Source organism: Bos javanicus, chromosome 8 (genome assembly GCF_032452875.1).
Source record: "Bos javanicus breed banteng chromosome 8, ARS-OSU_banteng_1.0, whole genome shotgun sequence".
NCBI classification, from domain to species: Eukaryota; Metazoa; Chordata; class Mammalia; order Artiodactyla; family Bovidae; genus Bos; species Bos javanicus.
In genome coordinates this window covers 54,142,628-54,164,792 of record NC_083875.1, presented here as the reverse complement: position 1 = coordinate 54,164,792, position 22,165 = coordinate 54,142,628, and the positions used below count along the sequence as shown (strand labels likewise).

Here is a 22,165-nt window from a genome sequence, read left to right as displayed (position 1 = left end):
TCATCAAGACTTGGCTGAATAGGAGGTCCTTGCTGCCTGGGTGTTGATGAACTTGTTTGATGTGAAGTTCAACCTGAAACTATCAAGTAGGAGAGGGTTCTCTGCTGATCTCAGAAGTGATGGGACATTCTGTTTACAAATAGAATCCCATGAAGGTTTTCTGAAGAGTCATTCTGATTTCTAAATTGTATCTGTGCCGTCTCCACTGGGCCAGCCAAAGAGGGTCTTCTGGGCACAGCCCTGTTTGCTCTGAGCAGGCTGCAAAGAGTGAGCAGCAGGAGAACAAGGGAGGGCCCCCTGACAGATCCCGGGAGGCTTTACCGTGCCTACTCACCTCCTCTACCCCCGGTGCTGCCTGAGGCTCTGCTTACCTCCCGCCAGCCTATCCAGTACTCCCAGTTTGGCCACGTGCTCATTTGTTTTTCTGAATCAGTATTTTAATCTGTGTGCTTTTTTAATCCAGGTAATTATTTTTCTCCATCTTGAATTTTTTTTATTTTTTTTTGAAATTGGCATATAGAGGATTTACTGTATCTGTTAGTTTCAGATACACAGGACAGTGATTCAGTTATACATATGTATGTGTTTACACATATATATTCTTTTCCGGATTCTTTTCTCTGATAGGTTATTACAAAATCTTGAGTATAGTTCCCTGTGCTATACAGTAGGTCTTTGTTGGGTATCTCTTTTATATGTGATAGTATGTATTCCATCTTGCATTCTTTAATCACATGTTTGAGTTAGGTTAGCTATGTGAGAACTGGGCTAGAAGCTGTGAATGGAATGATAAACAATAAAGATGAATCTCTTTCCTCTAGGAGTTTCCAGTCCAGCTTAATTCTTTCTCCTCTTCCTCCCCTTCATTTTTTCTTTTATTATCTGTTATCTTTCAGGCCCCAAAAAGGAAAGTCAATAAATATCAATTTATACCAAGACATGATAAAGGTCATGAGAACTCTTGCTGGCCCCAGTTTGAATACTTTACCCAGAAAACCCCAAAACATACCTTTTAAAACCTGTGGAGGGAAATGGTGGCAAGTCAGAACAAATTGTAACTGTTTCTAGTACTCGTCTCATTTTGCACGCTCTCATACTGAGAATGAATTCATGATTCAAATTCACTCCAGGAAGAAAGTTAAAATTAGTTCTTTATGAGGAGTTCATAACAGAGGAAGCTTGGAAGAGTCACAGTTCTCCTAAAAAACTTTATGGCTGTAGACTACATTTGTCATGCTGAGAACTTGGAACAGGAACTGTGTTTGCTACGGTGTGCATTTTTGTAAATGTGGAAGTTGAAAATAGGAGAAGGTTAATAATCCTGCTTTCTGAAAAAGATTAGTAAAATGTAAGTATGGGGACAATGCATTTCCTCTGGATTTGCAGAACAGATTGGGATCTGTAACATATTTCTACATGCTGCTTTGTCAAAATCATCTGTAACTAATAAATATATGGTACATTTAAGAACAAATGCCTGGTCATGGTGCGTGACTTGTATTATCAGTTACCACACATGGAGGTCATCTTATGGGTGACATTTGCTGCAGAAAGAAATGGCAACCCTCTCCAGTATTCTTGCCTGGAGAATTCTGTGGTCAGAGGAGCCTGGCGGGCTACAGTCCATGGGGTTGCCAAGAGTCAGACACGACTGAGCGACTAACACTGCTTGGAAAACAGTGCTCTGGGGTTCTGGGTATGGGTGTAAGATAAATACAAATAATTCTTAAAACACTGGCAAAGTATTTTAGGCTTGCAGTTCACTCTCCCAAGATTCAAATTTTAGCCATAGTTGAAAGCAGAGAGATAGACTAGTTGTTTGATTTAGTTACAAATTAACTGTGCCAGGACCCCACATGAATTGTGTTCTGAGAGCAAAGAACACAGTTTTGAAAAGGATGGGAATAGGATAAACTTCCAAATATTACTTAAAACTCTGGGACTTAGAATTGTGTTGTCATTCCTGTTGATGATAGTAAGAACTCAGAATATTGAGTGGACACTTTTGAAGCCTTTTGAGCTTTTCTTGGCTAGGTTTATTTGTCTATTAATGATTAATTTTAGTATTTTCATGCACTTCTGTTGAGATATGCTGACTGGCATCACCACTCTGGAGGGCAGTTTTGTTCTGTCCATAAATGTTTTAAAAGCACAGGCAATTTTTTGACTTCAGGTCTACCTTTGAGAAACAACTCCCACATGTGGACAATGATTCGTGCATAACTTGGTTTTTCAACCATAGCACTATTAATATTTTGGGCCAGATGATTCTTTATTGTGGGGGCTGTGTGCATCATAGAATGTTTAGCAGCATCCCTCTACCCACTAGATCCCAGTGGTGTGCCCAGTTGTGACAACCAAAACTGTGTCTTCAGTTCAGTTCAGTTCAGTCGCTCAGTCATGTCCGACTCTGTGCGACCCCATGAATCGCAGCACGCCAGGCCTCCCTGTCCGTCACCAACTCCCGGAGTTCACTCAGACACACATCCATCGAGTCGGTGATGCCATCCAGCCATCTCATCCTCTGTCGCCCCCTTCTCCTCCTGCCCCCAATCCCTGCCAGCATCAGAGTCTTTTCCAATGAGTCAACTCTTCGCATGAGGTGGCCAAAGTACTGGAGTTTCAGCTTCAGCATCATTCCCTGCAAAGAAATCCCAGGGCTGATCTAGACATTGCCAAATGTCACCTGGGGGGCAAAATTGCTCCCTATTGAGAACCATGGGTGGGACACTTCCTTTGTAATTTCAAATGAACTGCAAATATCCTAAATACCCATCTTTTAAAACAGAGCCATTCAATAGAAATATGATAGGAACCATATAAGTAGTGTTATGTTTTTTAATCACTGCATTGACAGAAATAAAAGGCAACAGGTGAAATTGATTTTAATGCCATATTTTATTTGATCCAGTACATCTAACATGTTTTCCTTTCAATATGCAATTAAGGTAAAAAATTACTAATGAGATATATATATATATTTTTTCTTAGTATTAATAGTATTCAAAATCTGGCATGTATTTTATGACACATCTCAGCTCATGCCAGCCTGACTCAAGTATTTGATAGCCACTTGTAGCTAGTGGCTACCATATTGGATGGCACAGATTTAGAGGAATGGCTTCTAAAAGTAACTTTGGCATGTTCCTACTGTGTACCAGTTACAGATAATGAGACAGAGAAGTACTCAATGAAAAGAGCTCAAAGGCATGTTGTTAAGTGAAAATAGAGCAGCGGAATAATATGTGTGCTATGACATATGTTAAAAAATTATTTTGAAAAATGAAATGTACATGTATTTTCATATATATGTATATTCACCAATATACCTGTGAAAATACATATATATGCAAATAAATAGAAAATTTTCTAGAAGCGTGCCCATCACTGAGAGAGGACTGGAGGTGAGGGGAGAAGTGGAGGTGGACAAGGCAGAATTTAAATGTCACGTGTTAACTTTTTAAAAAAGGAGAAATGTGTTTATGTACATGTGCGTGTGCATGCTAAGTTGCTTCAGTCGTGTCCGACTCTTTGTGGCCCTATGGACAGTAGCCCGCCAGGCTCCTCTGTCCATGGGGTTGTCTAGGCAAGAATACTGAAGTGGCTTGTCATGCCCTCCTCCAAGGCATCTTCCCCACACAGGAGTTGAACCCGAGTCTTTGGGATCTCCTGTATTGGCAGGCTGGTTCTTTAGCACTAGCGCTACCTGGAAAGCCCGTGTTTATGTATAACTTGTATAATAGTACGTGCTTTAAAAAGTGAACTCACTAGATTCTAATAGCCTCTGGATATTGCTAGTCTTCAACCTGGGCTGTACCTTAGACTCACGGGGGTGGGGCTTTCCAAAAATATCCTGCCTGGACCCCATTTTGGACCAATTAAATCAAAATCCCTCAAGGTACTTTCTGTCTTAAACACTTCAGATGATTCTAAAGTGTGGTCAGGATTGAGAACCACTTCTTCAGAGGAAGAGGTGGAAGGTGTGTTCATTAAATGATTATCTGTGGACATTTCTTAAGAAAAGAATTTGATAAGGATCTGATGGAAGTTACCTTGAGACATATTCTTTGATGAGGGTTTTTTGTTGTTGAATAAGGGCAGATTCATATTTTAAAGATAAACACACCAAATGAGCTGAAACCCACCAAACCCACCAAATGGTGGGTTTGATATTGTTTTGTGAAAATTGAAGTTTTTGACAAGATTCTTCATAATCCATGGCCATCGACTTCAAGTAAAGTCTGCTTAAGAGTCTGTAAAAGTAATGCTAGTCTTTCTTTAAAGCAAGTCTATATGAACTCTATCAAACTAACATACAGAGACATGACTCAAAGTTGCACTCCATAGAAAATTGTCCAATAGGTGGTTCACAAAAGAAAGGATCATGTAGACTTAAAAAATTATTTACTTAGATTCTTGAGCTCATCGTCACCATTTGAAAACATGAGATTAACAATCCTTGGTATTTAGAGAGCACCACTTCAGTTAGACTGATAGGAAAAATCTCATTAACATTTTGTTGCCTATTGCTTGTTCTGCTTGAATGCATGACAATTACAATGTCAGTGCCATCCAAGGTGAAGCCAGTGTAATTTCATTTGACAAGATAAGCCCTTCTGAGAATCGGGCATATTTTACACTTGATCCAGGGTCAATATTGGTTTGGGATGCAGTTCTCATATATTTATCTATTTTTGGCTTCCTCAGCACTTTTAGAAATGAAAATCAGTGTTTGGTAAGACTTACAGCCAATGTTGGTCTGTTCCAGGGCTTTGAAAATGCCCAGAAATCACTTGATTTACTGAATGCTCCATTCATTTGTCCTGTGGTTTAAAGGAGTACACTCTTGTCACCATGGAAACAGACTCACATTCTAAGGAAACTGATTCAGTACCTCCCTCCAAATGATAGTATTGATACAGCATGAGGTTTGAGGGGAACAAGGGTCTACATCAAGTTGAGATGATGACACCCCCTTGATCCACAAATCTCTCCCTTCCTTGGGTTTAGCCCCTAGGTTTACATTTGCGGAACAGTGGTACATGGTGAGAATCGATACTTTAATCCATTGCCACGGAGCTATTGCATTTGTGTGAACAATCCAGATGCCCAGTTGGCTGACTGAATTTGCTGAGCATTTGAGAACAGGTACCCGTGTCTGCTCCCAGAAACCTAGAAATCTGGCATAGGGCTCTAACTCTGGGGTTGGAATCCACTAGTTAAAACCTTTAGGAGGCTCCATGATCTGAAAATGGTTGATTCAGGGAAAAGACTACTTAAAGTGAGCCTAGTTAGAATGAGTCCCAGTATTTTATATTAAATACTGGGAGTGAGGTGGCTTAACTGGAATTTCATTTTAAAAAATAAAACAAAAATTATAAAGTTATTTGATATTATAGTTTTAAAAATTAGGTTTTAGTATCAAGAATGGTTGTAAATATAGTTTGAATCAAGCATGAAATACATATGGCATTTAAAAAATTTGTATGTGCAACACATTGTGATAAGCATGTATAGATTTTGATGCCACCTCCCAACTCGCCACCTACCAAATAGACACAAGTATGTTATTTTTGGTAAAATTTCCAGCAGTATTTGGTAGCTAATAGGTATGTTCTGGCATGTGGCACTTTTGCCACATGCTAGTGTTTATATATATATATATAAACACTGCAAATATATGTCAACTACAAATTGGCACTTACCAAGAGCATTGTCAAAGACTGAACAACAAAGGCATTTGCCATCTGCCTCTAAGGAGATTGAATCCCCTGTTGCTATAGCTGTTGACCTTCAACAACCCCTGAGAGAGTTCAGGGTAGAGTGAGACACTCTGTGTTCCAGGTAATCTGGTGGGACAGGTCTTCAGATATTTGGATGCTTTTAGGAACAGATGCAGAGAAGGCAATGGCACCCCACTCCAGTACTCTTGCCTGGAAAATCCCATGGATGGAGGAGCCTGGTGGGCTGCAGTCCATGGGGTCACTAAGAGTCGGACACGACTGAGCAACTTCCCTTTCACTTTTCACTTTCATGCATTGGAGAAGGCAATGGCAACCCACTCCAGTGTTCTTGCCTGGAGAATCCCAGGGACACAGGAGCCTGGTGGGCTTCCGTCTATGGGGTCGCACAAGAGTCGGACACGACTGAAGCGACTTAGCAGCAGTAGCAGCAGCAGGAACAGATGACCATTATATCTACTACTGTGAGCAAGAATCCCTTAAAAGAAATGGAATAGCCATCATAGTAAACAAGAGTCCAAAATGCAGTACTTGAATGATCTCTGTTCGTTTCCAAGGCAAACCATTCAATATCACAGTAATCCAAGTCTATGCCCCAACCAGTAATGCTGAAGAAGCTGAAGTTGAACAGTTCTATGAAGACTTACAAGATCATCTAGAACTAACTCTAAAAAAAGATGTCCTTTTCATTATAGGAGACTGGAATGCAAAAGTAGGAAGTCAAGAAATACCTGGAGTAACAGGCAAATTTGGCCTTGGAGTACAAAACGTAGGAGGGCAAAGGCTTAACAGAGTTTTGCCAAGAGAACGCACTGGTCACAGCAAACACCCTCTTCCAACAACACAAGAGAAGACTCTACACATGGACATCACCAGGTAGTCAGTACCAAAATCAGATTGATTATATTCCTTGCAGCCAAAGATGGAGAAGCTCCATACAGTCAGCAAAAACAAGACTGGGAGCTGACTGTGGTGCAGATCATGAACTCCTTATTGCAAAATTCAGACTGAAATTGAATAAAGTAGGGAAAACTGCTAGACGATTAAGGTATGACCTAAATCAAATCCCTAAATCAAATTTGTCACAGTGGAAGTGACAAATAGATTCAAGGGATTAGATCTGATAGACAGAGTGCCTAAAGAACTATAGACAGAGGTTCATGACATTGTACAAGAGGCAATGATCACAACCATCACCAAGAAAAAGAAATGGCAAAAAGGCAAAATGGTTGCATGGGGAGGCCTTACAAATAGCTGAGAAAAGAAGAGAAGCTAAAGGCAAAGGAGAAAAGAAAAGATATACCCATTTGAATGCAGAGTTCCAAAGAATAGCAAGGAGAGATAAGAAAGCCTTACTCAGTGATCAGTGCAAAGAAACAGAGGAAAACAATAGAATGGGAAAGACTAGAGATCTCTTCAAGAAATATTAGAGCTACCAAGGGACCATTTCATGCAAAGATGGGCACAGTAAAGGACAGAAATGGTATAGACCTAACAGATATTAAGAAAAGGCAGAAAGAATATACAGAAGAACTATACAAAAAAGATCTTCATGATCCAGATAACCATAATGGAGTGATCAGTCACCTAGAGCCAGACATCCTGGAATATGAAGTCAAGTGGGCCTTAGGAAGCATCACTACAACCAAACTAGTGGAGGTGATGGAATTCCAGTTGAGCTATTTCAAATCCTAAAAGATGATGCTGTGAAAGTGCTGCACTCAATAGGCCAGCAAATTTGGAAAACTCAGCAGTGGCCACAGGACTGGAAAAGATCAGTTTTCATTCCAATCCCAAAGAAACGCGATCCCAAAGAATGTTCAAACTACCACACAATTGCAGTCATCTCACACGCTAGTAAAGTAAGGCTCAAAATCCTCCAAGCCAGACTTCAACAGTACATGAACTGTGAACTTCTGGATTTAGAAAAGGTAGCAGAACCAGAGATCAAATTGCCAATATCTGTTGGATCGTCAAAAAAGCAGGAGAGTTCCAGAAAAACATCTGCTTCTGCTTTACTGACTATGCCAAAGCCTTTGACTGTGTGGATCACAATAAACTGTGGAAAATTCTTCAAGAGATGGGAATACCAGACCACCTGACCTGCCTTGTGAGAAACCTATATGCAGGTCAGGAAGCAACAGTTAGAACTGGACATGGAACAACAGACTGGTTCCAAATAGGGAAAGGAGTCCATCAAGGCTGTATATTGTCACCCTGCTTATTTATCTTATATGCAGAGTACATCATGAGAAACGCTGGATTGGAAGAAGCACAAGCTGGAATCAAGATTGCCGGGAGAAATATCAATAACCTCAGATGTGCAGGTGACACCACCCTTATGGCAGAAAGTGAAGAGGAACTAGAGAGCCTCTTGATGAAAGTGAAAGAGGAGAGTGAAAAGGTTGGCTTAAAACTCAACATTCAGAAAACTAAGATCATGGCATCTGGTCCCATCACTTCATGGTAAATAGATGGGAAAACAATGGAAACAGTGAGAGACGTTATTTCCTTGGGCTCCAAAATCACTGCAGATGGTGATTGCAGCCATGAAATTTAAAAAAAAACATTTGCTCCTTGGAAGAAAAGCTATGACCAACCTAAACAGCATATTCAAAAGCAGAGAGATTACTTTGTCAACAAAGATCCGTCTAGTTAAAGCTATGGTTTTTCCAGTAGTCATGTATGGATGTGAGAGTTGGACTATAAAGAAAGCTGAGCACTGAAGAATTGAAGCTTTTGAACTGTGGTGTTGGAGAAGACTCTTGAGAGTCCCCTGGACTGCAAGGAGATCCAGTAAGTCCATCCTAAAGGAAATCAGTCTTAAATATTCATTGGCAGGACTGATGCTGAAGCTGAAGCTCCAATACCTTGGCTACCTTATGTGAAGAACTGACTCATTTGAAAAGACCCAGATTCTGGGAATGATTGGAGACGGGAGGAGAAGGGGATGACAGAAGATGCGATAGTTGGATGGCATCACTGACTAGATGGACATTAGTTTGAGTAAGCTCTGGGAGTTGTTGATGGACAGGGAAGCCTGGCGTGCTGCTGTCCATAGGGTCACAGACTTAGACATGACTGTGCGACTGAACTGAACAGAGGAACAGATTTTATGATCTCAATCCTTGCATCTCCTCATATCTAGAGAAGCACTAAATCCCGTCATGGTGACATTAGATCCTCATGACTAACAAAAAAGCCTTTTGCAACATCAGTGCTTCATGGTATTGAACTCTACCTTCACCAAAACCTTATATATTGAATTCATAGTGTTAGCCTATAATTTTACTTTTTTTTTTTACAACTGCTTAAGTTTTCTAACAAAGTCTCACAGGCAGCCATTCCAGATAAAGACTCATAGGACATTAGAGGGAATCATTTCTAAATATATGTATATATAGAGAATTCAGGTGGCTGAAAATTTGCCTGTGGATTAAAAACTTCCTCGTTCATCAGGCTTTGAAATCCTCCTAAGAAAGTCAGTAATACAATGTTGAGCTTTATTCTAAAGTGAAAGATGAAGCAATGCTGAAGGGGAGAGATTTCCTAAGAAAGAAAAGCTGTTTGTAAGGCCCTATTTGACTGGTAGAAACTAGGCAACAGGAAAATAAGATATAGATTTGATGTTTGTTAGAACCCACTCCAGTACTCTTGCCTGGAAAATCCCATGGATGGAGGAGCCTGGTAGGCCGCAGACCATGGGGTGACTAGGAGTCCGACACGACTGAGTGACTTCACTTTCACTTTTCACTTTCATGCATTGGAGAAGGCAATGGCAACCCACTCCAGTGTTCTTGCCTGGAGAATCCCAGGGATGGGGGAGCCTGGTGGGCTGCCGTCTATGGGGTCGCACAGAGTCAGACATGACCTAAGCAACTTAGCAGCAGCAGCAGTATAATAATAAGCTAGCTAGCTGAAGGAGAGTGGAATCACATCTTAGCTTCCTGGGTTTTGTGCTAAGCATTGACTTAAGGGATAGAAAATATTATTAAACACTTTTTAAAAATTGAAGTACAGTTGATTTACAATATTATTTTGGTTTCAGATGTATAGCGTAATGATTCACTTTTATAAAGATATGGAATGCTTCATTAATTTCATGTTATCCTGCTGATCTCTGTATATACCAATTTTAGTGTTCATATGTGTGCTGCCAAAGTGAGCACCACAATTTTTTACTGTGATAAAATCTATATACGTCTTGTATATATCTTAGCCATTTTAAGATGTACAACTCAGTCATTAAGTACATTTACAAAATGGGTGACCGTCACCACCATCCATTTACAGAACTTTTCCATTATCCCAAAGAGAAAATCTGTACCCATTAAACAATAACTCTCCATTCCTCTTGCACCAACCCCTGGAAACCTTTATTCTATGGATACATTCTGTTTCTGTGAATTTGCTATTCTAGCAAGGTACTTCATGTAAGTGGAATCACGTATTTTCCCTTTTTATGGCTGATCTATTTCACTTGGCATAATGTTTTTAAAGTTCATCTGTGTTGTAGCATGTATTGGAGTAGCCTTCCTTTTTACAGCTAAATAATATTCCACTGTATGTATATACCATATTTTGTTTATCCTTTTTTCTGTTGATGGATAAACAATTGTTAAGCTGTGAAATATTGGGATAACTTGCTTGCCTTGTAATAGTGGTTTTTCTAATTCACCCTCATCCTTCTTCCTCTTTGAAATATTTCTTATCCTCTGTTTGACCTCTGCAGAGGGATTTCTACATCCCAGTAAACAAGTTTGCTCAACTAGTCTGGGAAGGCATTATGACCCCACAGATTGGGACGGCTGAGACCAGGTGTGATCAGCTTAACCAAGCCCCATCCTTATTGTCTGGCCCTGCATGGAGGTGCCTTTGGAGGCCTACAGGGAAAGATACCATATATTTTAAAGAGTGCAACGTGACACTTGTGAACCTTGTTTAAATCTCCATGTAAAAACTCTGGAAAAGAACTCTGATCTAAGTTTGTGTTTGTGAAAGCTCTGGGAGGGAAGACTAAACATTTGAGAATTATTATTCTGGCTGAGGGAGCTCTCTGGAGTAATATGAATTGAGACTCAGAGGAATTTGTGGAGAAGAGCCAAGAATCCCGAGAGACGATATTTCCTCTGGTTCATGTGAAAGTGTTAAGAGCAGAAGACTTTAAATCAGGCTCAAAGAGAAGAGAAAGAACAAAGGCAGGCAGCACTGGAGGAGACCCAGGTACTCAGCCCCATCTGCTCAGGGGAGGGTTTCCATTTTCACTAATGGTACTTCCTAGGGGAGATTCAGCATGGGCTTAGATGCTGGGAAGTTGCTGCTTTAGAATGCAGAGGAAAACAAAGGTAGTGAGTGTCTGAATTCTGTTTCTTATAGGCTTCTTCTGCCTTGCAGTAGAAGGCAGGCCTCAGACTCCATCCCCACAGCAGCCTTTTATGGGAGGAGTGGCAACCATTGCATCTGGATGTAACGCCTCCCCATCTATGCTGAGTGGACAGCCTCTCCTGGTTTCTACCACTCCCTATACACACTTCCTAGACATGATTTTGATGCCTTTAGGTTTAGACATACTGTCTGGGAACCCCTGAAACCCCCTTCCCTGGAAGACCTGCTTAGCTGTGTCACATGAAATGTCTGAGCAGCTGGGCACAGGGTTGAAGTCTGTTACTCAAAATTGGAAATGCTTTAAAATAATGATTTTTGAAAATATATCTACGTTTCCTTATTTTTATTTTGCAACAGTTATAAAAATAATAAAGCCCATGGTATAATAAAGACCCCCTTTCTTCCATCTAAATTCAATAATTGTAAACATTTTGTGATATCTTTCTATCCATCTATATTCATATCTATCTTTTCTGTTTTGCTGAGCCATTTGAAAGTTAATTGCAGACATCATAGCATGGCAACTCTAATGCCTTTTAGTTAACATTTTTATATAGAAACAAAACACCATTATCACACCTGAGTATTAATCACACTTCCTATTACAGACTATCCAATTTAGATTAATATTCTTAATTTTCTTAATAAAAAAATTAGCTTTGTAACAGAAACCTCAGAGACTGGAATACTGAGACAGATTTCAGAGGTTGGAGAATTATAAAGGGAGGAATGAAATGGTGCCATGTGGAAAATATGAGACTTGGAGAGGGAGTCCTGGGTTGCGGTTCTAAATTGTTACATGGCCCCAGGGAAGTCATTTAGCTTTTTGAGTTCATTGGCAAGTTGAGGGGGGGTTGGTAAAATAATCCCTAAAGTCCCTTCTGATTCTCTCGTCAAAAGTGTGATTATAAGCTGCTAATGTAAAGATATTATGCAAATGATAACCTGGTTTTTTTAGAAAGTGTTTTTTTCCTCTCTTATTCTTGATTAGGGATTGTCTAGTGTTGAAAGGTAACTTACCCTTTTCTCTCGTGAAATAATGATCTATTAGCCACTGTACCCCTTGTTCCACTGGAGGAAGAACAGTTTTAAACTTAGCTGACTTCTTTGTACCATTTATCCAGGCCTGTTCTTGTTTTTCTATCATATTTTTGTTACTCGTTGAAAAGACAGTTTTATCCCCTGCCAAAAAGGCTCCCTATTGTGGGCCATTCATATTCCCTGCTAGCTGATATTTTGTTCTTAATGAAACATTGTTTGAGTAATTATGGAGTGAGAGTGCTCAGTAAAATGTCTGGACTTGGCCCTGGTACACGAAACATTGGGAAGGCCACGATGGTCTTCTCTAACTTGACTGTGATTTTACTGATACACGTCGTGTTCTGGTTGTTTTCCAAGTGGGCCAGAATGATTATACTCTTGGGTATAGTAAGTCTGGGAGTTGTGGCTGACTGTGGTAACACAGTCCCACTGAGTCATTTGCTTCTTTTTCTATGCATCTATCATCCTTTTTTCTCTCTCCCTTCTCCATTCTTCCTTATTCACTTCGTTTGTTCATCTCTTCCGTATATGCTTTTATCATGTGCCTCCTTGGCCTCAGGCACAGGGCAGTTTATTTCTACATTGACTGTAACACATGTCAAAATCAAGGGCTGTGAAAGGGTCATGACCTTGAGAACCCTACTTGAGTCCCATAATGAGAAAGGAAAGGGACCCATGGAATGTGTGTGTGTAGTGTATTAGTTACATGGCAGTTTCTAATCAAGCTTCTGATTTGAGAAACCTGGGACTGGTTGGGAGAGAGAAGTGGGGCCCCTGAGAGCATACGGTGGTGACCAGCCTCAGCTGTGAAGAGGAGGAAGGCTGGTTCTCTCAGGTTTGCTAATGCAAATGGAGATGTGTTGTGATGCTTTGGGTGTGGCCTGGAACAGTCCAGTTTTTTGATGAGTCCACTTTCTTCCGTTCTAAAACCTTGGTCCATTAGGTTAAGAAACTAATAATAAAAATAAAACCTTCCCTAGATGTGGTGCTTGGAATTGGATTGCTTTTATCAATGTCATCTGTAAGCTCATGGCCTCTCCCCTTCCCCACCATAGCATCCATCTGGATGGATCCACCATGGTTCTTTGAATCCATTCTCCATATATTCCATAGCTATGCAACTGTGAAGTACATTTTGGTTTACTTAAAAATGAATGTCGAAATAAATGGTATGTAAGACTTGTTTGGCAACCTGTTTATTGATGTATTTATCTTTTACTAGGCACTGCTTTATTAAATCCATCTATGTGGTTGTGCTCTAGATTCCACACACTCCTATTCATTGCTATGAAACATTTCATGCAACAGAAACACATTTCTTTGGACACACGGACAGTTTTCAGTTCTTCACATTAATAAACAATCCTGTAGTGGTGCATGTGGTCTTCTGCATATGAAACTTTGCTACTTTTTTCCCCCAACTCTTGATTTGAAAATTTTCAAACCTGTAGGAAAGCTGAAAGAGCATTCAGTAATCACCAGCCTATTTTAAAACCAAAATATTCAAGTATTTAATTTTGTTAACATGTTTTCAGCCTTCTTCCCTTCACCGCTATACCAGTCCATTTGGGCTGCTAGAACAGCATACCACAGACTGGGTGGCTTGTGAACAACAAAAATCTACTTCTCAAAGTTCTGGAGGCTGGGAAGTCCAAGATCAAGGTGCCAGCAGATTCTGTATCTGGTGAAGACCTGCTTCCTGGTTCGTGTGTGTGTGTGCGTGTGTTAGTTGCTTAGTTGTGTCCAACTCTTTGCAACCCCATAGACTGCAGCCCAACAGGCCTCTCTGTCCATGGGATTCTCCAGGCAAGAACACTGGAGTGGGTTGCCATTCCTTCTCCAAAAGGAACTATAGAAAGAAAGAAATTGAAGTCGCTCAGTTGTGTCTGACTCTTTGTGACCCCATGGACTGCAGCCCACCATGCTTCTCATAGGTTACCATTTTTTCACCATATCCTCACTTGGCAGAAGGAGGAAGTGTTGGTCTCTGCAGTCTCTTTTATAAGGGCACCAACCCCATGTGATATTGGTGGGAACTCTCATGACCTAAGCACTTCCTAAAAGCCTCACCTCACAACACCATCACCCTGGGGATGAAGTTTTAACATAAAAATTTTGGGGGGACACAAACATTCCATCTATAGCATTCTTGCTGTCTTTCTCTCTAGATAGATACAAACATATACATATACACACACACACACACACACACACACACACGGTATATATATATATGTGTGCGTGTTTAAGTTTTTTTTTAACTAATTCTTTTAGTTTTAGACCTCACTCCTAAATATTCCTGTCACTGATATCCTAGTAACAAGGCCATTCTCTTATACAACCATAATACAGTGACCATGCCTAAGAAAATTAAACCATTGCATAGTATATAGGGTACCAATTGAGAATATACATGTTTTTATTTTAAAAAATACTGCCAAAATCTCTCCAAAACATCTGTACCAATTTATTGCTCCCAGCAGCAATGCATGAAAACTTCGCCACAGGTTCACCAACACTTTATTATCTCAGTTTAAGTTTTGCTAGTTAGATGGATAGAAAAGTATCAACTTTTACATTTGCATTTTAGAAAAGAAAAATCAGCCATAAAACATGTAAATCAAGTGTAAGGTTTTATTTTTAATTGTCAAAATAGAAATGAGATCCCAGTTTGGCTTCTAGCACAGGGTAATAAGCTCCATGTCTATGAGCAATTTAGATCAGGATTCTTATATTTTTTCTGAAAATTTAGGGAAAAAATATATAATGTAGCTCAATTCTTCATTTTATAAACATAGACCTTTCAGCCAAAAATCTTGTCAGAGAATATTTTGACACAATTATCTTGGGGATCTGAAGTTTTTTCAGTGATGTATTAATAGTATCACTGTAAAATTCATATAAACCGTTAACTTTAATATTAGAATAGCCTACAGGATATAAAGCCCTCATATTGAGAATAGTGAGGAAGCAGAACAGATTGTGTTCCTGCTCTCTGTGACAGTAAAATGGATGCTAAAACTTAAAAAAAAAAAAAATTTTTTTAGCAAAAACTTTAAGGTTTGACCTTTGATAATGATAAACATGGACACTCATGACCAGATGTGGATAGAATTTTGTTTATTTTTTATGAATAATAATAAAACCAAATACTGTATCTCTGCTACCCAGTGATTGAAAGTTGATGATAATTCCAACTTAGAAGTGTGTGTGTGTATGTGTGTGTGTATGAAGCATAAGAAGAATCTAGATCACTTTCACCTCAAAGTAACACTGACTGTCATTGAGTGTTTACTAAGGATTAACCTCTGGCCTCAGTGCTTGTAATAATGTCATCTCCATTTTGCAGAGTCAGTCATTGAGGTTCAAGGTTAGGCAGCAGGTAATTGGAAGACCTTGAATTTGAGTACCAGGAGGCCTCTTCACCTTTAATGTACTCTCTGCCAGTTTTACGTGTTATTTTTTCTAATTTACTATACTAGAAACATCATTTCATGTCAGTAGGTATCCATCTACATTGATTTTCTTAGCTATATAATATTTCTATTGTATAGATTCGCCATGACTAATTGATGGCATCACCTACCACTTTGAATTTTTTTTTCCTGTTGTGTTTAATGCTGTGATCACTGTCCCATTGTATTTACATATGGCTACTTGTCCTACAGTTTCTTTTGAAATCCTAGAATTGGAATTTCTGGATGGCATGATGTCACATTTTGAATGATGCTGATCCACATTACTGTGTTGCTTCATGTTGCTGCACAGGTACTGCAGGAATAGATGGAGTGGGTGTCTTTTTTCTTATACTCCCATTAACACTGGAGTTTTTTTTCAAATTTGCCCCTCTAATAGACAGAATACAGTATCTCATGGTTTTCATTTGTACTCTTTCATTACAGGGAGGCCAAATATTTTTCATGTGCCTACTTGTATTTTCTTTTCTTGAATTGCCTTTTTTGTATTTTCCTTGTTTTCTCTTCTATTGATGTTGTCTTTAAAAAATTAATTTGCATAAATGAAGAATGAAGAATATAAACTTCAATTTCAGTGAAGAATATAAATTCTTTGTTATGTTAGAACAGTTTTTGCCTAGCAAAGCCTTTGATTTTTCATGTTTTTTAATGGTGTATTTTATATTTTGTTTATTCTTTAAAACTCTGAATTTTGCTAATGCAATATTGGACAAATGTCCACCTTTACTTTCTTGGCATATTGATTATTTAAATATTTGCATATAAGTCTTTAACTCACCTGAGATTACTTTTGACATGCCACACAGATACGGTTTTTCCCCTAATGCCACTCGTGAAAGTGGTAGTAGCAGTGCCTAGCAGCACATGAACCGCGAGCTTCCAGATGCGCAAGCTGCTTTAGAAAAGCCAGAGGGACCAGAAATCAAATTGCCAACATCCACTGGATCATCGAAAAAGCAAGAGAGTTCCAGAAAAACATCTACTTCCACTTTATTGACTGTGCCAAAGCCATTGACTGTGTGGATCACAATACACTGGAAAATTCTGAAAGAGATGGGAATACCAGACCACCTGACCTGCCTCTTGAGAAACCTCTCTGCAGGTCAGGAAGCAACAGTTAGAACTGGACATGGAACAACAGACTGGTTCCAAATAGGAAAAGGAGTCCGTCAAGGCTGTATTTAACTTATATGCAGAGTACATCATGAGAAACGCTGGGCTGGAAGAAGCACAAGCTGGAATCAAGATTGCCGGGAGAAATATCAATAACCTCAGATATGCAGATGACACCACCTTTATGGCAGAAAGTGAAGAGGAACTAAAAAGCCTCTTGATGAAAGTGAAAAAGGAGAGTGAAAAAGTTGGCTTAAAGCTCAACATTCAGAAAACGAAGATCATGGCATCTGGTCCCATCACTTCATGGGAAATAGATGGGGAAACAGTGGAAACAGTGTCGGACTTTATTTTTGGGGGCTCCAAAATCACTGCAGATGGTGATTTCAGCCATGAAATTAAAAGACGCTTACTCCTTGGAAGGAAAGTTATGACCAACCTAGATAGCATATTCAAAAGCAGAGACATTACTTTGCCAACAAAGGTCCTTCTAGTCAAGGCTATGGTTTTTCCAGTGGTCATGTATGGATGTGAGAGTTGGACTGTGAAGAAAGCTGAGCACTGAAGAATTGATGCTTTTGAACTGTGGTGTTGGAGAAGACTCTTGAGAGTCCCTTGGACTGCAAGGAGATCCAACCAGTCCATTCTAAAGGAGATCAGTCCTGGGTGTTCTTTGGAAGGAATGATGCTAAAGCTGAAACTCCAATACTTTGGCCGCCTCATGCAAAGAGTTGACTTATTGGAAAAGACTCTGATGCTGGCAGGGATTGGGGGCAGGAGGAAAAGGGGACGACAGAGGATGAGATGGCTGGATGGCATCACTGACTCGATGGACGTGAGTCTGAGTGAACTCCGGGAGTTGGTGATAGACAGGGAGGCCTGGTGTGCTGCAGTTCATGGGGTCGCAAAGAGTCAGACACGACTGAGCAACTGAACTGAACTGAACTGAGTGCCTAGCACACAGTGTCTCCATAAACAGTGCTAGCCTCCCCCTCTCCTTGTCTCTTGGATAGTCTTAGAGGTTCAAAGGAAGGAGTTTGCCATATCCAAGAGCTGAGTTGGGGCAGGGGATATAAGAGGAAGACTGATAATTGGGATTTTACCATTTTGTCAACAGTAACTGTTTATGATGCTCCTCTGAGTGATGTCTGAGAATTGTTACCTTCCACTAAGCTATTTTGGGATCTTGATAGGCATTTTTTCTTGGGACGTGTTTTTCCAGAAGGTGACATCATCACTAGGTAAATGGGAGTTGGTCCTTACTTGGATTTTCATAATGCTATAGCAAGCTTTAGAAAACCCTGATAGAGTTATTACCTTTGCTTTTCCCCTGTTAGCCTGCATTACAGTGGTTCATTTTCATTGTCTGGCAGTGTTTCCATTGCTTGATGCTAAATGGAAACTAAATTAGACTCTCATTGTTATAGGCATGTTGGTGCTTAACCAGACTAATTTAATTTGGTTACAAGCACCTGAAATGTCTGAGGTATTAAAAGAAAATCTAAGGTAAAATAATCATGATTTTAAAATTAGCTCTTGTTTCTCTAATGTATCAAGGCTAAATAGAGCTACAGTGGTAGATCATCTGGGGAGAGATGACTCCTGCGCACTTACTGGGTAAATTGGATTTTTGGTAGCATTTGTTTCTTTTATTGTATCAGAGAGTCATCATTCTTTGTGAGGTCATCTTGGAATTCGTAAAGGAGCAGAAAGTAATTATTATAACTAGTGTCATTGTTGTTGTTCAGTTGCTAAGTTGTATCTGACTCTTTGCAACCCCATGGACTGCAGCATGCCAGGTTCCTCTGTCCTCTGCTGTTTCCCAGAGTTTGCTGAAATTCGCGTCCTTTGAGTCGGTGATGCTATCTAATTATCTCATCCTCTGACAGCCCCTTCACCTTTTGCCTTTGATCTTTCCCAACATCAGGGTCTTTTCCATTGAGTCTGGTTTTCACATCAGATGGCCAAAGTACTGGAGCTTCAGCTTCAGCAAGTCTTTCCAGTGAATACTCGGGGTTGATATCCTTTAGGATTAACTGGTTTGATCTCCTTGCAGTCCAAGGGACTCTCAGGAGTCTTCTCCAACACCACAACTTGAAGGCATCAATTCTTTGGCATTCAGCCTTCTTTACGGTCCAATTCTTACGTCTGTACATAGTAGGCCATAACAAAAAAGATAACCTAATTTACCAGTTAATGTATCTTGTATCATACCTCAGAATATAAGACTGTTAGATTTCAACTCTAGTTAGGAAGATTCATCAACAAATTCTGCTGTATGCCAAAACCCAACATTTGATGATTCTAAAATTGCTCAGAGCATCTTTTCTCACATTATTTTCATTTCTGAATCTTTTTCTCAGATTTGCTCATTTCCCAATCTCTCAAAAGCCTCCACATTTCCTTCACTTTTCACCACTAATGCCCCCATAAAAATAAACCAAAAAAAGCAAACACATAAATAATCTCCTAGAATTTGGATATTATAGATTCTTTCTATTTTATATAAGAGCTTTTTGGGAATAGTTGACTGCCTGAATATCTTTGTATTAAGGCTGTGTTGTAAATATCATCATTCTAAAATCACTGTACATATTTTGTATCAAATATGCCAAACAAATGAAAATAATTGTCTTTTAACAAAAATAAAGAACATGCCACCAAACCCTTTTTCTTATTATTTTTTTGTTCACTAAAGATGTTTCTCAGATCTGGTATGAGAATAATCCTTTAATGCCTTTTAAAAAAAAACTATATTTCTTCCTGAGGAGCTAGAACTGACCAGACTTTAGGAGCAGGGGAGGGTCCCATGAAGGAGGGCTGCAGCTTCAGTTTGGGGACAGCACTTCAGAATCTGATAGTCTAGTGATTTGGGGTCACTTGGAAAGGTGAATGGGTAAGCCATGTGTATATGACTATGAGGAGATAGTAATTGATCTGATCTTTTGACTAATCCTAAGCCTGCCACAGATGTACTTCATGAGGGAAGAGGGCAGGCTGGGGTGGGAAAAAGGTGAGCTTATGCCAGCTGATGGTTAACTGGATGTCCCAACCAGGATAAAGATATTTAAAGACCTTAAGTATCTGCAGCACAGAATTTGGATTGTAAAAACTTAGTGGATGAATAGAAATTGTATCCTCCAAAAACCCAAGAAGATTCAGAATTTGAAAAAGAATGAGGAAGAGAGAGGAAGAAATGAACAGTTAGAAGGATGTACATCAAACTGCAAAAACATGAGACAAGGATTCTTGATTTGGTTGGTTGTTGAGTTGCAGACACAAAATTTCGGCAAAAAGTATAATGAAAATTCTTAGTTAACCTGCCAGAGGTTGAAATTTTTGCTCTTCTTTTGCTTTAGTATACTGTATTGGTGTTTTTCCTTCTGGCTTACTTCACTCTGTATAATAGGCTCCAGTTTCATCCACCTGATGTATAGAACAGTCTTATGGACTCTGTGGGAGAGGGAGAGGGTGGGAAGATTTGGGAGAATGGCATTGAAACATGTAAAATATCATGTATGAAACGAGATGCCAGTCCAGGTTCGATGCACGATACTGGATGCTTGCGGCTAGTGCACTGGGAAGACCCAGAGGGATGGTCTGGGGAGGGAGGAGGGAGGAGGGTTCAGGATGGGGAACACATGTATACCTGTGGTGGATTCATTTTGATATTTGGCAAAACTAATACAATTATGTAAAGTTAAAAAAAAATAAAACATTGCTGTCAAAAAAAAAAAAAAAGAAATTTTTGTTCTTCATTGTCTCATGGAAAAACATTCATCCATATGTGTTCAAAAAGGGGCAGGAACAGGGGAGACAAAGCAGACTATTTGCAAATATATACTGTTTGCATCAAGAAAATCAGAATTGAATTTTTATTTTCATAGAGGATTCAAAGCAGGAATTAGACCCACAATATTCTAAACAGAGAAAATTTCACATCTGATCTTGAGATATAATGTAACTAAATTTTCAGTGTATAAGCATGAGTGTGAAAGTGACCCTTTCAATATGCACACTGTAGCTTATAACTCATCTTGTTTCTCCTGTGGACAGCCTGACCCTGGCAGAAGTCCTGCCAAGGCCCCCCATTTCCATCTCCCATTAGATTGTTTGGATTTCAAAGTGTAGATAATGGTTACATTATAGGAGAAGATACAAAGTGTAATGTGATGGCTACTTTGAAGATACTTTAAATGCACTTTTAATTAGCTTTGTCAAATTGACTTCATGCTGCACTGCCTAACTTGAATGCATTTTATGATAATGCCCATGTTTGGATGATTATTTCAGGGTAGATATTGATTTAAATGTGATCACATGACATCATTCCCAGTTGTCCTGGGAAATATGGCTGGTCCCGAAACACTGGTTGACTCAGAAAAATCTTAGCATAGTGAGCAAATAACCATTCTTATATGCTTTTGAAGTTTTCTTCAGTTTTTAAAAGCTCTAGGTGAAAACAAATATTCTTTCTTTTAGTCTGCCATTCTTTCACCAAATAACAAGAAGTCAGATGTTTCTGTACTGGGTAGATACATACCAAAATATATCCAGGCTGGGAGAGTATATCCTGGTAAAATGGAGAAATAGAGTATTTTGCCATTGATATTTAATCTTTCAGTGCTATGTGTGTGTCGAGCCAGGGAGGCACTTAATGTTTTTAGGGCCCCGTTGTTTTGTTGCTCAGTTGTATCTGACTCTTTGCAACCCCATGGATGGTAGCCTGCCAGGCACCTCCGTCCATGGAATTCTCCAGGCAAGACTCCTGGAGTGGATTGCCTTTCCCTTTCTCCAGGGGATCTTCCTGACCCAGGGACAGAACCTGCGTACTGGCAGGCAGATTCTTTACCACTGAGCCACTGGGAGGTGCTTTAGGGCCCGGGCAGGAGTACAAATGGAAGACCCTGGCTGGTGTCCCTTGTCACTACCACTTCCCAAGCACATGCAAAGGTCTCTGCATGCACTCAGGCCAGCACATCCAGGCTTTGTCCACACCCCCTCTAAGACACCTGTCTCTTGGCAGGCCCAGGGATGTGCAAACCTATGTCATATTCACCCTCAAGAGGATGGATTGGAAAGGGCCTATGTCGTAAAATTCCAGGATATTAAGTGCCTTGAGCATGGCCTTAAAGCTGGGGACACGGGCTAAAAGTGGATATGTGTCCTTGACCCTGGGCCTCATGGTACTGTTGGATGAGGAGAGATGGAAGAGAGCCAGAACATGGCTTTCTGCTGGGGGAAGCTCTTTTGTCCCACTCTAAAGGTGGCAGTGTGTCGAGCTCTAGAACATGAGAATAATTGCAGGAGGCTGTTTCGCTGGCCCTTTCGTTTCTAGCCAGCATGCATCTGAATGTCTGTTCTGTGCAGATTGTGAGGCTGGGTATTGTGGGAGGATACGAAATACAA

At 39.9% G+C, this 22,165-nt stretch overlaps 1 protein-coding gene across 2 annotated transcripts in view; it reads left to right on the top strand.

The window, feature by feature from the left end:
* The window catches only part of GNA14 (G protein subunit alpha 14), a 199,934-nt gene that overhangs the window by 73,065 nt on the left and 104,704 nt on the right, over positions 1-22,165 (top strand). Inside the window, exon 1 of one of the 2 annotated variants that reach the window (XM_061425585.1) lies at positions 10,778-10,964. The exons of the other annotated variant lie outside the window; for it this stretch is intronic. The gene's annotated coding sequence lies outside the window, so the exon portion shown is untranslated. Of the gene's footprint in view, positions 1-10,777; positions 10,965-22,165 lie in introns of those variants that run through there. 2 annotated transcript variants of the gene reach the window in all.